We start from the raw sequence: 17,264 nt of genomic DNA on the forward strand, positions 1-17,264 counted from the left end.
AGGTGTGGTGACTCATGGCCGTAGTCCTAGCACTTTTGTAGGCTGAGGCAGGCAGATCCAGTGAGCACAGGAGCGTGAGACTAGCCTGGGTAACATGGCCAAATCCTGTCTATACCAAAAAATACAAAACTTAGCTGAGTGTGATGGCACATGCCTGTAGTCCCAGATACTCAGGAGGCTGAGGGGAAAGGATCCCCTGAGCCCAGGGAGGTCAGTCTTGTAGTGAGCCATGACGGTGTCACTGCGCTATAGCCTGGGGAACAGAGTGAAACCCTGTCTCAACAAGGAAGGAAGGAAGGAAGGAAGGAAGGAAGGGAGGGAGGGAGGAGGGAGGGAGGGAGGGAGGAAGGAAGGAAGAAAGGAAGGAAGGAAGGAAGGAAGGAAGGAGAGAGAAAAGGAAAGGAAGAGAGAAAGGAAGAAAGAAAGGGAATAATTCTGGAAAGGGAGTTTGGGGGAGATGGGTAGTAGATTTAAAAATGCAACATATTTTGTCTTATTTATTCAATAGATATTGAGCACCTACTAGATATCAAGTATTGTTGTGGACATTAGGGTTTAGACAAAATTTTTGTTAGCGTGTACTTTTTATTCTAATTATCCTATTATAATTTATATTCTATGTCTTTGTGGCTTTGATTTGCATTTCTCTAATGAATAGTGATGAGGAGCTTTTTTTCTTGTTTGTTGGCTGCATAAATGCCTTTTTTTGAGAAGTGTCTGTTCATATCCTTCACCCACTTTTTGATGGGGTTTTTTGTTTTTTTCTTGTAAATTTGTTTTAAGTTCTTTGTAGATTATGGATATTAGCCCTTTGTCAGATGGATAGATTGCAAAAATTTTCTCCTATTCTATGGTTCCCTGTTCACTCTGATGATAATTTCTTTTGCTGTGCAGAAGCTCTTTAGTTTAATTAGATCCCATTTGTCAATTTTGGCTTTTGTTGCCATTGCTTTTGGTGTTTTAGTCATGAAGTCTTTGCCCATGCCTATGTTCTGAATTGTATTGCCTAGGTTTTCTTGTAGGGTTTTTATGGTTTTAGGTCTTACATTTAAGTCTTTAATCCATCTTAAGTTAATTTTTATATAAGGTGTAAGGAAGGGGGTCCAGTTTCAGTTTTCTGCATATGGCTAGCCAGTTTGCCCAATACCATTTAGAGAAATGAAAATCAAAACCACAGTGAGACTCCATCTCACACCAGTTAGAAGGATGATCATTAAAAAGTCAGGAAACCACAGATGCTGGAGAGGATGTGGAGAAATAGGAACATTTTTACACTGTTTGTGGGAGTGTAAATTAGTTCAACCATTGTGGAAGACAGTGTGGCAATTCCTCAAGGATCTAGCACCAGAAATAACATTTGACCCAGCAATCCCATTACTGGGTATATACCCAAAGGATTATAAATCATTCTACTATAAAGACACATGCAAATGTATGTTTATTGCAGCACTGTTCACAATAGCAAAGACTTGGAACCAACCCAAATGCCCGTCAATGTTAGACTGGATAAAGAAAATGTGGCACATATACAACAAGGAATACTATGCAGCCATAAAAAAGGATGAGTTCATGTCCTTTGCAAGGACATGGATGAAGCTGTTAACCATCATTCTCAGCAAACTAACACAGGAACAGAAAACCAAGCACTGCATGTTCTCACTCATAAGTGGGAGTTGAACAATGAGAACACATGGACCCAGGGAGGGGAACATCACACACCGTGGTCTGTCGTGGGGTGGGGGGCTAGGGGAGGGATAGCATTAGGAGAAGTACCTAATGTAGATGATGGGTTGATAGGTGCAGCAAACCACTAATGCACCTGCTGATAAATTATTACTCCAGAAGTAGAATTCCATCATTGAAGGTGAATCTCAAGTCTGTTTAAATCAGACCCAGAGTGGAGGTATTACTATGCCATGGTCCATTATCTGCAGCCACTGCCTTTAGTATAGGCCGGAGCCTTAGGGAAAAGTCGAAGCACATACCCAGGGGATCTTTTGGGCATTATAAAGATTAGCATAATGCAGAAATTGAGCTTCAGAGAAAAGATATGACCATAATCCCTAATATCAGTGTGGTTAGGTCAAGTCTATCACTTCTGGACCTCTGCAAGCCTCTTGGCTGCTAAGGTATCCAGATGGAGCCAACCTAATCCCTTCATTTTACAGTTGAAAACACCAAGAATTTGAAATGTTAGCTTCTCCCACAGCAAAGCCAGTATGACAGGTTCCTGTATTTGTTCCTACACTGACGAGAGTCTCTTTGAATATCCGCCAAAGGCTCTTGCTCCCCAGGTGAGACAATAAGTCCCTTCCACTGTTTGCTCTCAACAGGTTGTCCTGTTTTGCATTTCCTCCCTCCTTCTGTGTGCTCTGGAATGAGTTCTGCTAGCCTTTGTGCAAATGACTCATTTCAGTATACTGGTTGTTTCTTCCTAACAGGTTCAAACATTCCCTCCTTGAAGCATGGGTTGTTACTGTTAAATTTGAAGTGAAAAATTTCTACCACTGTGTAGTTTGCAGTTCTTAAAAGAGCAAGGATGGAAGGGAGGAAAAAGGAATTAAAAAAGGATCCCAAAACTCCTGTATTCGTGTATGAAGTCTACTAGGTACCTTGTCAAGTGAGATGTGACTCAGGTTTGTCATTGTGATAAGCTTTGAAGGGTTTGTTCTGGCAGGATATCTGCTTATTTTTTTCTCACCAGTGGAAAGACACAGAACAAAATTCATGTTCATTTTGTTGTTGTTGTTGTTGTGTTCTGAATCAAAAGATGGCAATATATCTGCCATTAGCCTTAATGCAAGAGCAAGAACAGGACTAAGCAAAATTGTATCTATTTAATGATGCTTTCCAAAGTATGTCTTAGTTCAATTATTTTGGAGAAAAATAAAACTTCTCAGTATTTTTTAATTTAGAAATTAAATTATCTATGGAATTTTATCCAGACTAAGAGATTTTATTTTGCCCTTGGCTATGAATTTCTTGCTGTGAGAGGTGTTAAATTCATGCCTTAGTCTTTCTTAGACTTCTTTCCTTACATACTTAGGAGATAATCTCTTTTAAATTATTGAGCAGTTGTCTAGGTCAGAAAATGCCTCATCTCTTCAATACTTTCCAAACTCCACTTCAAGCAACAGTCATCTTCTTCCACCCCATCTCCTCTCCCAAATACATCTCCAAACACACTCCTTGACTGTCATGACAGACCTGAAGTAAATGGATCATCCCCCTAATAAGAAGACATATCCTTACATTCAACCTCCATTTCACTTTAGTTCTTGACCACTCTTCAGAGACAGCTAATTGGAGACAATTATGTGGATAATTGTAGATTCTAAAATTATCACTGGTTAATTCCAGGCCCTGGAAACATTAATCACGTGCTAATGGTGTTAGCCTGTGGGAGATTTGACTTTAAAGCAGGCTTCAGTCACGAATCAAAGCTCATTTGTGTGTTGACTATGTGTCACAATGTACATCACTGTGGGTGTTTCAGAGGAGACACCCACAATCACATCAAAAAACAAAAGGGGGCTAATTTGATAGGCTGTGTGAGATGCATAACATTCTTGAACACACTTTATATCACATAGGGTATAATTTTGTACAGTGAAGCCAAATAAAATTCTCTGGACTATTGATTGACAGTTATACTTTATAAATGTGATTAATCAATGAGCGGAAAAAGGCAAAGCAACAACATTATCAGTATGTATTGCCTTAAAATGTAAGCTTTAAATATAGAAGTTTAAGGTTATGTAGTATAGGTACATGAAAATATCCAATTTTAATTATAAAATTCTTTAGTTTTTTTGAAGAAACATACACAATAAAAAAGTATAAACACCCATCTACCTGTGATGCACAAATGATAATAATGAACATTTTGTCATATCAGCTTTAAGTTGTTCTTTAGGAAAAAAATCAAATACTACAAGTAAATTGAAGTTCCATTCCTATTCCCAGAGATAGCCATCTTCTCTGTCTAGTGAAATACAATTAAATTACATAATGTTTCCTTTTATTTTTGTGTAGAAAATAGTTTCACCATTATGCTTTTCCATAACAATATCTAAATATATTGCACAGAAATTCTGGCTTTATTACTGAAATCATCTGTGTGTCAAAATGTTTAGATATTTTACAAATTTAAACTTCACAGAATCATTTAGAAATCATCTGAAGACTTCAGGGAAATGCTCTAATAGTCTTGTGAAAATTATTTTATTATACAAAATAGAAAATATCTTAGGTATGTGTTTTCCTGGTGACAATAGTAAATGCTAATTAGAGAAGCTTTTTTGATTGACATAATTTCTTGAATTCACTTTATGAAGTGTAATTAATAGTTACTTTAATGTGGTTACTTTAATGATAAAGGCACTGAAGAGCTTACTATTTTACTACCTTGAATATTAAATAAGATAATAAATGGCATTAGCATCATTTAGAAAATTCTAATAAAATGTAATATCTAGAGAACTTATTTTATCAAGATATATTTAATAGAGAATAGTTGTCATCAATATTTGAAAACAAATTAAAATTCTATAATGTCAAAGTAGCTCTATAACTCTACCCTGCAGGAATTATTAGGAAGTAAAATCATGTAGGATTTGAAGTCCTGGGATTATCTGTGCTCTTTGACTAGCATAACTTTGCTATTATCTTGTTGGCCTAGGAGAGATCATTTAATCTCTCTGAGACTCAGTTTCCTTGTTCAAAAATGCCTTGGTTGGTGGCACAGGGATAGCGAAAGATTAAAAGAGATGATCATTAATACTTTCCCCAGCTCTAAAATTTTATTATTGTATTACTCATTTTCTCCCTTGTCCCTTCCTACTCAATGTGCTAGAAGATTAGTCTAAACCAAGGGGATCTTCTAGCAAAATAAGCATAGTTAACATTAAAGGCTCTAAGAATCTGACTTAGGAAAACCTGTTCTTAATTCATTATAAGACCAACTCAAGGCCGGGCGCGGTGGCTCAAGCCTGTAATCCCAGCACTTTGGGAGGCCGAGACGGGCGGATCACGAGGTCAGGAGATCGAGACCATCCTGGCTAACATGGTGAAATCCCGTCTCTACTAAAAATACAAAAAACTAGCTGGGCGAGGTGGCGGGCGCCTGTAGTCCCAGCTACTCGGGAGGCTGAGGCAGGAGAATGGCGTGAACTCGGGAGGCGGAGCTTGCAGTGAGCTGAGATCCTGCCACTGCACTCCAGCCCGGGCGACAGAGTGAGACTCTGTCTCAAAAAAAAAAAAAGAGACCAACTCATTCAGAAGAAACCAAAAACTGCTAGAGAGAGAAATTACACATAGAGAAATATATGTATATTTACTATAAAGACTTTTTTGATGAATAATATTTATCTAAATATATTTATGTTAAACATATTTGAATTTCTACCCCAAACAGTAAAATGTCTAATCAAAATGATGCATGTTTAAGATTATTAAATGTTTCTTTGTCAGTCCAGGGAAGGTAAGTTACTATGTATTATATAATCAGTGAAGAGAATGACTATCTCATGACCTTGTGATCAGGCCAAGTTATATTACTTCTCATTACCAATATTCTTTCTGAGGGTGTTGCAAATAATTACTTTGTAAGAGTAAATAAGTACTGGCAAATGAGTAAAATAATAATGCCTATCTAAGAAAAAACAGTAAAGTTGCCTTTCAACAGTTCTTGTCTATAAATGAAGATAGAGTATTTTTTTACATCTTCTTAGGAGACTTGAAAACCTACTCTCTGTTGTGGGATTTCCCATGCGGTTGTCACATTCTTTCCTACAACTTTAGGGTCTGGGAGATAAAACGTGACAGTGATGAAGAATCACTCGGATATGTTCACCAGACCTCCTGAAGTTATCTTTTTTAGCCAGTTCTCTTCTGGTTAGGAGTATCTTCTTAGCAAGTTTAAATGGATGGCTATCTATAATGTTTTTAGTGATCCCAGAAGAGGAAAGTATATGTCTTCTGTAATGACCACTGTCAGAATTGAATGACCCTCACAGACCCCATGTTCTCCCTAAATGAGATAATGGATGTGAAAGAACAATGTAAACTATAACAAGTGTTGGAAATTATTATAGAAATTACCATTCAAAGGCTGACCCCGTCATTTGTTTCATCACACAAATTCCTTCTAAGTGTCAGAATTCATTTTATAGTTATGTAGGGATTGACGGCACTAGACAGAGACTCAGGATCTTGAATACTGAAGTCTTTGTGTCCTGCTGTGGTCATTCTTCCCATCATATTTCAGGGCTATGTATGTACAGAGGTTGATGCTAAACATATACACACACTTTATAAAATTACTCTGCAGTTCCAATATGGTCTCCTATTAATTTTATTATTCTATTACTCATTTTCTCCTTTGTCCCTTCCTACTCAATGTGCTAGACATAGATTGGCAATTAGTCAAAACCAAAAAGATCTTCTGGTAAAATAATCAGACTTAACATTAAAGGCTACCAGAATCTGACTTAGAAAAACCTGTTCTTAATTCATGATAAGACCAACTTATTCAGAAAGAAACAAAAAGTCTGACTCATGGACAGCCTTCCTTTCACTCAGGCTAATGGCAGGAAGAGAGCATGAAACCAAAGCACACCAAGCAGCCTCCTTCTCTTTTTGCTGTAGGCCCTCAGAGGATGAGGAAAGGGAAGTCAAAGAAAAGCATACTTAAATAACAAGGGGAAAATAAGGGATTTGCTCTAAAGTGTGGAGCTGGGTTGGTCTAATTGGCCTAAGACCCCATAATCTTTTGTCATCATACAAGAGAGGCCATGTACATCAGACTTATCAAAAAAGGGTTTGTGTTTTTTAGCTTTGAAAGCGAGAAGGCCTAGGCTGGGGTCCAGATTGACTGTTGATAGGTGGTGTGATCAATCCCGTTTTTTCCTTCCATTTACAATCTGAGGTTAAGATTACATATCCTTGAACTGCTCGTCTCCATAGTCCAGAGTGACATTGAGAATATAAATGAAAGAGAAAATGTGGGAGTGTTTTGGGGAGTTACATGACCATTTCACAAGACCCTTTAAGATGCACAGAATGGGAATTTAATGCTGAAAAAGGATACCATTCTGCTTTAGACATGTTTTATGTTTTTCTTACATTGAAGCCATAATCCATTCCCTTATATCATTTCCTTTTTAATCCTATCTAGTGTTCTGGTGCCTCATTCTTCTTTAAAATGATAAATTTTAAACATCTGAAGACAAACACGCATTGTGAGATTTTCATGGAAGCTTCAAGTGTTTTAAAGACATTATAAACCACAAATAATAGTATTAAATTCGTGTCTATGAAGAAAACTAAACTTGTGTCTTTGAGACAAATAACATTGCTTTGCAAAAAGAAACTGGCTTCCAGTTTAATTTAAATACACATATCTAGTAGTTTTAAACATTATTTCATAAGTCCCACAGTAATTGAGTGAATTTTATGAACTAGGAAGGCAGGAGGATTAAACAGAGATATACAGGTTTAGTTCATGGCTTCTCCAGCTGAGTGTCCTTGGCCGGTGAGTTACCTTCCCAAGCCTCATTTCTTCATCTCAGAAATGGAAATAATAGTACTTATCTCTCAGAGTTTGGGTGAGGATTGATGATAATGTGAATAAAAAATAGCTCCCTGCTAACAGGGAGCTATTAACAGAGTTACACAGATATGGTGAAACACTCAACAGTGGATAAACAGAGTGAGCAACACAAACATATATCAACATAGAAAGATGATCAAAAGTCTAAGTTGTGGGGAAAACGAGAAACAGAATGAGATTGATTGCACAATAACATTTATGTAAATACACTCATGTGTACTCACATAAGACAATACCATCATTGTTCATGAAAGGTGGATTGAAAAGTTCACACTAAATACTGTGTGGTAAAAACTGGAATTTTAGATAGGGAATGAAAGGAACTAAAATAAAAGAAACAGGGTTGGACATGGATCGGTCATGATGATTGCTCTGATTTTATGCATTTGAGCTGCAAGAGGACTGGAAACTAAGAAAGTAATGCTTAGCACAGAGCCTGCCATATAGCAGAAGCTCTAAATACAGGTGGCTGTTTTTTAATACTGGAGTGAGCTACTACTTAGCAGATTTGCATCAGTTTGATTGGCATTATTGAGCTTACTGACATTTACAGATAGGAGTTGAGCCAATAGAGTAAAAAGATCAGAAAGAAACTGAGGAGTAGAGAAAGGAAATTTTTTTCATGATAGAAAACAATTCAGACATGATAATAACAGCAATTAGTTATTGAGTACTTATGTGCTAAGCATTCATTCATTTGTTCAACCAACACATATTTACTAACTGCTTCTTATATGTCAGACATTGTTCTAGACATTGGAAATACAGCAGGAAAACAACAACTACAATGACAACAGCAACATTCCCTGCTATTATGGAACTTATATTCTAGTGAGAGGGGAGAAGCAATAATAAGTAAAATATATAGTATGTTAAGTGGCAATACGTCCTATGGAAGAAACAACAACAAGAAAGCAGGGAAGGGTTACATGGAATCAGGGGTGACTGCAATTTTAAATAGGGAGGTCAGGGAAGGCTTCTCTGAGCCTTCAAACATTATTTCAAACTCATTTCCTGTATGATCTCTTTTAGTCTTCTCAACATCCTATGAAAAAGTTACTTTCATTAACCATAATGCTATTTTTCAGATGAGTAAGCTGGTCCAGAGTCTATCAGTGCCTTTTCTAAGGCTTTATAGGTGGCTCTGTGAGAGAGATAGGATTAGGGTTCAGGATACCTGGCTCCAGAACTGTCTCCTTATTTAATACTTGGCATGCAGAAAGCTAGAAGGAACCCAGAGAGATCTGCCAGAATAGGGGGTGAGAATGCTGTTTGGAAAGCATTGCATTAATATTATCATGGTATCCATTTTACATCTTAAGAATCTAAAATAAACAAACTTCTTGGTTGGGGGATACTTTAGAAAGTAAAACTGGCCAATATCTGCTGGTCTGCTGTGCATATCCAGAGGTTACAAAGGATATGTCAGATATTCTCATTAAGAAATCCTAATTTTTTCTAACTCTTAATTTCTTTTTCTTTATCATTTTACTTCAAGTTCTGGGTTACATGTGCAGAACGCGCAGTTTTCTTACATAGGTACACACGTGCCATGGTGGTTTGCTGCACACATTAACCTGTCATCTACATTAGGTATTTTTCCTAATGGTATCCCTCCCCTAGCACCCGACCCCACAATAGGCCCCAGTGTGTGATGTTCCCCTCCCTATGTCCATGAGTTCTCATTGTTCAGCTCCCACTTATGAGTGAGAAAATGCAGTGTTTGGTTTTCTGTTCTTGTGTTAGTTTGCTTAGAATGATGGTTTCCAGCTTTATCCATGTCCTTGCAAAGGACATGAACTCATCCTTCTTTATGGCTGCATAGTATTCCATGGTGTACCTGTGCCACATTTTCTTTATCCAGTCTAACATTGACGGGTATTTGGGTTGGTTCCAAGTCTTTGCTATTGTGAATGGTGCCACAATACACACACATATATATATGTATGTGTCTTTATAGTAGAATGATTTATAATCCATTGGATATATACCCAGTAATGGGATTGCTGGGCCAAATAGTATTAGATCCTTGAGGAATTGCCACACTGTCTTCCACAATGGTTGAACTAATTTATGCTCCCACCAACAGTGTAAAAGCATTCCTATTTCTCCACATCCTCTCCAGCATCTGTTGTTTCCTGACTTTTTAATAATCGCCCTCCTAACTGGCATGAGATGGTATCTCATTGTGGTTTTGATTTGCAATTCTCTAATGACCAGTGATGATGAGCATTTTTTCATATGTCTGTTGGCTGCATAAATGTCTTCTTTTGAGACATGTCTGTTCATATTCTTTGCCCACTTTTTGATGAGGTTGTTTGTTTTCTTTCTTGTAAATTTGTTTAAGTTCTTTGTAGATTCTGGATATTAGCCCTTTGTCAGATGGATAGATTGCAAAAATTTTCTCCCATTCTGTATGTTGCCTGTTCACTCTGATGACAGTTTCTTTTGCTGTGCAGAAGCTCTTTAGTTTAGTTAGATCCCATTTGTCAATTTGGCTTTTGTTGCCATTGCGTTTGGTGTTTTGGACATGAAGTCTTTGTCCATGCCTATGTCCTGAACGGTATTGCCCAGGTTTTCTCCCAGGATTTTTATGGTCCTAGGTCTTATGTTTAAGTCTTTGATCCACCTTGAGTTGATTTTTGTATAAGGGGTAAGGAAGGGATCCAGTTTCAGTTTTCTGCATATGATTAGGCAGTTTTCCCAATGTCATTTATTAAACAGGAAATCTTTTCCCCATTGCTTGTTTGTGTCACATTTGTCAAAGATCAGATGGTGGTAGAGTGTAGGGTTATTTCTGAGGCCTCTATTCTGTTCCATTGGTCTATATATCCATTTTGGTACCAGTACCATGCTGTTTTGGTTACTGTAGCCTTGTAGTATAGTTTGAAGTTAGGCAGTGTGATGCCTCCAGCTTTGTTCTTCTTGCCCAGGATTGTCTTGGCTATGTGGGCTCTTTTTGGTTCCACATGAATATTAAAGTAGGTTTTTCCAATTCTGTGAAGAAAGTCAATGGTAGTTTGATGGGAATAGTATTGAATCCATAAATTGATTTGGGCAGTGTGGCCATTTTCACAATATTGATTCTTCCTATCCATAAGCATGAAATATTTTTCCATTTGTTTGTGTCCTCTCTTATTTCCTTGAGCAGTGGTTTGTAGTTCTCCTTGAAGAGGTCCTTCACATCCCTTGTAAGTTGTATTCCTAGGTATTTTATCATAACTCTTAGTAGCAATTGTGAATGGGAGTTCACTCATGATTTGGCTCTTTATCTGTTATTAGTGTATAGGAATGCTTGTGATTTTTGCACATTGATTTTGTATCCTGAGACTTTGCTGAAGTTGCTTATCAGCTTACAGAGATTTTGGGCTGAGATGATGGGGCTTTCTAAATATACAACCATGTCATCTGTGAACAGAGACAATTTGACTCCACTCTTCCTATCTGAATACCCTTTATTTCTTTCTCTTGCCTGATTGCCCTGGCCAGAATTTTCAATACTATGTTGAATAAGAGTGGTGAGAGAGGGCATCCTTGTCTTGTGCCAGTTTTCCAAGGGGATGCTTCCAGTTTTTGCCCATTCAGTATGATACTGGCTGTGGGTTTGTCATAAACAGCTATTTTATTATGTCTTCCATCAGTACCTAGTTTATTCAGAGTTTTTAGCATGAAGGGGTATTGAATTTTGTCAAAGGCCTTTTCTGCATCTATTGAGATAATAATTTGGTTTTTGTCATTGGTTCTATTTATATGATGGGTTACGTTTATTAATTTGCATATGTTGAACCAGCCTTGCATCCCAGGTATGAAGCCAACTTGATCGTGGTGGATAAGCTTTTTGATGTGCTGCTGGATTTGGTTTGCCAGTATTTTATTGAGGATTTTCCCCACTGTCAATATTAGAAAGATCAACAAGACAGAAAATTAACAAGGACGTTCAGGACTTGAACTCAGCTTGGACCAAGCAGACCTGATAGATTCTACAGAACTCTCCACCCGAAAGCAACAGAATATACATTTTTCTCAGCACCTCATCACACTTATTCTGGAATTGACCACATAATTGGAAGTAAAACACTCCTCAGCAAATGCAAAAGAATGGAAATCATAATAGTCTCTCAGACCACAGTGCAATCAAATTAGAACTCAGGATTAAGAAACTCACTCAAAACCACACAACTACATGGAAACTGAACAACCTGTTCCTGAATGACTACTGGGTAAATAACAAAATTAAGGTGGAAATAAATAAGCTATTTCAAACCAAGGTGAATAAGGACACAACATACCAGAATTTCTGGGACACAGCTAATGCAGTGTTTAGAGGGAAATTTATAGCACTAAATGCCCACAGGAGAAAGTGGGAAAGATCTAAAACTGACACCCTAACATCACTATTAAAAGAACTAGAGAAGCAAGAGCAAACAAATTCAAAAGCTAGCAGAAAACAAGAAATAACTAAGATCAGAGCAAAACTGAAGACGATAGAAACATGAAAAACCCTTCATTGATCTGTCTAATACTGACAGTGGGGTGTTAAAGTCTCCCACTATTATTGTGTGGGAGTCTAAGTCTCTTTGTAGGTCTCTAAGAACTTGTTTTATGAATCTGGGTGCTCCTATATTGGGTGCATATATATTTAGGATAGTTAGCTCATCTCCTTGCATTGATCCGTTTACCATTATGTTATGCCCTTCTTTGTCTCTTTTGATCTTTGTTGGTATAAAGTCTGTTCTATCAGAGACTAGGATTGCAACTCCTACTGTTTCTTTTTGTTTTGTTTTCCATTTGCTTGGTAAATATTCCTCCATCCCTTTATTTTGAGCCTATGTGTATCTCTGCACGTGAGATGGGTCTCCTGAATACAGTACCCTGATGGGTCTTGACTCTTTTTCCAATTTGCCAGTCTGTGTCTTTTAATCAGGGAATTTAGCCTGTTTACATTTAAGGTTAATATTGTTATTAGTGAATTTGATCCTGTTGTTATGATGCTAGCTGGTTGTTTTGCCCGTTAGTTGATGCAGTTTCTTCATAGTGTTGATAGTCTTTACAATTTGGTATGTTTTTGCAGTGGCTGGTACTGGTTGTTCCTTTCCATGTTTAGTGCTTCCTTCAGGAGCTCTTGTGAGGCAGGCCTAGTAGTGACAAAATCTCTCAGCATTTGCTTGTCTGTAGCGGATTTTATTTCTCCTTCACTTGTGAAGCTTAGTTTGGCTGGATGTGAAATTCTGGGTTGAAAATTCTTTTCTTTAAGAATGTTGAATATTGGTCCCCACTCTCTTCTGGCTTGTAGGTTTCTGCACAGAGATCTGCGTTAGTCTGATGGGCTTCCCTTTGTGGGTAACCCGACTTTCTCTCTGGCTGCCCTTAACATGTTTTTCCTTCATCTCAACCTTGGTGAATCTGATGATTATGTGTCTTGGGGTTGCTCTTTTCGACGAGTATCTTTGTGGTGTTCTATGTATTTCCTGAATTTGAATGTTGGCCTATCTTGCTAGGTTGGGCAAGTCTCCTAGATAATATCCTGAATAGTGTTTTCCAACTTGGTTCCATTCTCCTTGTCACTTTCAGGTACACCAATCAAACGTAGATTTGGTCTTCTCACATAGCCCCATGTTTCTTGGAGGCTTTGTTCATTCCTTTTTATTCTTTTTTCTCTAATTGTGTCTTCTCTCTATTTCATTAAGTTGACCTTCAGTCTCTGATATCCTTTCTTCCACTTGATGGATTTGGCTATTGATACTTGTGTATGCTTCACAAAGTTCTCATGCTGTGTTTTTCAGCTCCGTCACATCATTTATGTTTTTCTCTACGTTGGTTATTCTAGTTAGCAATTCATCCAACCTTTTCTCAAGGTTCTTGGCTTCCTTGCATTGGGTCAGACGATGCTCCTTTAGCTTGGAGGAGTTTGTTATTACCTACCTTCTGAAGCTTACTTCTGTCAATTCGTCAAACTCATTCTCCGTCCAGTTTTGTTCCCTTGCTGGTGAGGAGTTGTGATCCTTTGGAGGAAAAGAGGCGTTCTGGATTTTGGAATTTTCAGCCTTTTTGCGCTGGTTTCTCCCAATCTTTGTGGATATATCTACCTTTGGTCCTCGATGTTGGTGACGTTCGGATGGGGTCTTTCAGTGGACGTGCTATTTCTGTTTTTTAGTTTTCCTTCTGACATGCCTGTCTGCTGTCGGTCTGCTGGAGTTTGCTGGAGGTCCACTCCCGACCTTGTTTGCCTGGGTATCACCAGCAGAGGCTGCAGAACAGCAAAGATTGCTGCCTGATCTTTCCTCTGGAAACTTTGTCCCAGAGGGGCACCTGCCAGATGCCAGCCAGAGCCCTCCTGTAGCAGGTGTCTGTCAGCCCCTACTGGGAGGTATCTCCCAGTCAGGATACATGGGTGTCAGGGACCCATTTGAGGAAGCAGTCTGACCCTTAGCGAGCTGGAACGCTGTGCTGGGAGGTCTGCTGCTCTTCAGAGCTGTCAGGCAGACTTTTAAGTCTACTGAAGCTGCGCCCGCAACTGCCCCTTTCCCCAGGTGTTCTGTCCCAGGGAGATCGGCATTTTCTCTATGGGACCATGACTGGGGCTGCTGCCTTTTTTTCAGAGATGCCCTGCCCAGAGAAGGGAAACCTGGCAGTCTGGCCACAGCAGCCTTACTGAGCTGCAGTGGGTTCTGCTCAGTTTGAACTTCTCAGCAGCTTTGTTTACACTATGAGCATAAAACTGCCTACTCTAGGCTCAGCAATGGCAGACGCCTCTCCCCACACCAAGCTCGAGTGTCCTGGGTTGATCTCAGACTGCTGCTGTGCTGGCAGTGAGAATTTCAAGCCAGTGGATTTTAGTTTGCTGGCCTCTGTGGGGGTGGGACCCACCGAGCCACACCACCTGGCTCCCTGGCTTCAGCACCCCTTTCCAGGGGGAGTGAACGGCTCTGTCTCCCTGGCATTCCAGGCGCCACTGGGATATGGAAAAAAAAGAACTCCTGTAGCTAGTTCAGTGTCTGCCCAAATAACTGCCCAGTTTTGTGCTTGAAATCCAGGGCCCTGGTGGGGTAGGCACTGGAGGGAATCTCCTGGTTTGTGGGTTGCGAAAACTGGGGGACAAGCACAGTATCTGTGCCGGAGTTCCTCAGGCTCAGTCTCTCACGGTTTCCCTTGGGTAGAGGAGAAAACCCCTGACTCCTTGTGTTTCCCAGGTGAGGTGATGCCCCACCGTGCTTCGGCTCACCCTCCGTGCTTCGGCTCACCCTCCGTGGGCTGCAGCCACTGTCCAACCAGTCCCAATGAGATGAACTGGGTACCTCAGTTGGAAATGCAGAAATCACCTGTCTTCTGCCTCGATCTTGCTGGGAACTGCAGACCGCAGCTGTTCTTGTTCAGCCATCTTTGCCGGCAATCCCCCGCAACTCTTAATTTCTTGCTACAGGACCAGTAATGTCAAGAGTGTAAGTGACTGGCCCAATGTCATATAGCTCATTTGCTACAGAACCAGGATGGGAAAACTGAGCTTGAAAAATCAACCAACCAGCACAACCACAACAGCAAGGCAGGGCCACCCAGCCTGTGTGTTTCACTCCGCATGGCTGGCCCACCAAACTCCGTTGGCCTTATGGTTTCTCATTTAAACTGCAAAGAAGCTATGGTTAAGTCAAAGGCTTAGCTAGGTTAGAGTGAATTACTGAAACAGGGGAGTCCTATTTACAGAAAGGAGGGAAGGCGTATGATAAAGAGGAAGAAAAGTAAACGGAGGCATAAATGAAGAAAATAAAGGAGGAATCTCCTAAGAACGGACAAAGTGAGTGTCAAAGTGAGACTCCACCCCAGGAAGGAGAGGGGGAGGGGCCCATGGAGCAGGAGGGAAAAGTATTCCTCCCCCCTCAGTAATCTTAATTATAGTAGTATAGGACAGGTATGAATAGTGTTGTTTTATATATGAGAAAACGGAAACTCAGTAAAGCTGTATCACTTACTCAAGGACATACAGTTGGTAAGAGTCTCCTCATTCTGTAAATTTTTTTCTTTCCATAGGTCTCTCTCTTCCCTTGTTTCCATCATTACTTCCCTCTGGCCTCATTTTATGTGTACAAAGTGAAGTACTGAGGTTTTTACCTTTTTTCTGAAATAGTTATCAAATATCCCGTGATGGAGTATGTGGTTACCATGACAACACAGCCCTTACTAAGGACTAGCCTCTCTGCTTTGCCTCCGGAATCATGTTTCAGGGAACAGGTTCCTTTCCGTGGAACTTCTAGGAGCTGTAATTCTACATTTTGTTTGGGTGGTTATTTGCTGAATGTATGTCCTCCTCCACCAGACTATGTAAGCTTCACAATGGCAGGGACCAGCCTACTTTGCCAACAGTGTGCCCCCAGCGTTTTGCACAGTGCTTAGCACCAGGATCTACGTGATATTTGCTGAGCAAATGTTCTGTGGTTCGCCTCCGCTCTCTTCTGAAAGTTACATGGACAGTAACCTTTAGCTCACGATTATGTTAATAGATACTGTGTAACGAGTCGGGCCGGTATTTACAGATAGTATACACGTGAATGAACACACACACACAACTGCACAACAGCCCCGGGCAGGTGCACTTACGAGGAAACGCGCACAGTCGGAGCCAGCCCGACCAGCTCTGTTAAACACCGCTGCGCTGGGCTCCGCGGGCCTCTGCCGCGTGGGAGGTCACCCAGGTCCACGCGCTGCGGGAGTCTAGGGCCCACTGGGACTTGCCGGCCGGGTCGGGCGGCGGCGGCGTGGGCGGTGAGCTGCGCGGTGATTGGCCCGCGCCTGCCGGGGCAGGGCGGGGCTGGCGGCGGGGGGCGGGGCTGGCGGCCGGAGGCCGGAGCTCAAGCGAAGGGGGCGTGCGCGGCGGCGGCTGCCGTAGTTTCAGTATAAACAAGGAACCCGACTGGTTAGGAAGATTTTGTTTTTCTTCTTCCCGCGCGCTTTCGCTCCCTGTCCTTTGGTCGCATTTGTGGGCGCGCGGCACGCAGCCGGGAGGCGGAGGACTCAGAGTCCACCTGCAGGTAGGTTGTTCCCTGGCTGGGTTGTTCTCCCGGCGGGGGGACCACAGCCCGGTAGCTGGAACTCGGGACCCTGCTGAGCGCTGCGCTCTCCCTGGATATCCCGGGGCCGCGCGGGGAGCGAGCTGGGCTCAGAGACTGCACCGGCTGGGTGCGCTCCGAGGCGGCGGGAGATCCCGAGGCGAGTGAGCGCGAACGCGGGCACCAAGAGCCGGGTTACAGCCCGGGACCGGGGAGGGCCCCTGCCCGGCCGCTGCGGGCACCTGGGACTGCCGCGGCCCCAACAGGTGCGTGGCCGAGCCGCTGGAACCCGGGTAGGGACGGGCTTGGGTTGGGTTGTGCCTTCCCTCTTTCTCCCTGATCCTGCATCCAGGCCTTCTGTCTCGAGATCGGTGGTTTTTGAGGATTTGTCTTGAGTTGTAGTCGCGTCCATCATTTTTTTCATCCCTTCTTTCCTTCGTGTGCATACCTACGTTGATTCTTCCACTTCTTGACTAGTTGTGTGTGTGTGTGTGTGTGTAGGGGGAGCTGTTTATTTTTGTTGTCAGTGCCATGTAATCTAAAGTCTGACTCGTAGGAAGGGACAAGGGAACAGAAGTCACATACTCCCCACCGACAAGGTGATGTTCTGTCAT

The 17,264-nt window shown here is 41.1% G+C and overlaps 1 protein-coding gene across 3 annotated transcripts in view; it reads left to right on the top strand.

Annotated features, from left to right (window-relative positions):
• Positions 1-16,461: 16,461 nt before the first annotated feature.
• The window catches only part of RASGEF1B (RasGEF domain family member 1B), a 45,263-nt gene continuing 44,460 nt past the window's right edge, over positions 16,462-17,264 (top strand). For 2 of the 3 annotated variants that reach the window (XM_033214291.1, XM_033214293.1), the window contains exon 1: positions 16,462-16,632. The gene's annotated coding sequence lies outside the window, so the exon portion shown is untranslated. Of the gene's footprint in view, positions 16,633-16,695; positions 16,917-17,264 lie in introns of those variants that run through there. The other variant, XM_033214292.1, reaches the window with a different exon arrangement.

Source organism: Trachypithecus francoisi, unplaced genomic scaffold (assembly GCF_009764315.1).
Source record: "Trachypithecus francoisi isolate TF-2019V2 unplaced genomic scaffold, Tfra_2.0 Lachesis_group1, whole genome shotgun sequence".
NCBI lineage: Eukaryota > Metazoa > Chordata > Mammalia > Primates > Cercopithecidae > Trachypithecus > Trachypithecus francoisi.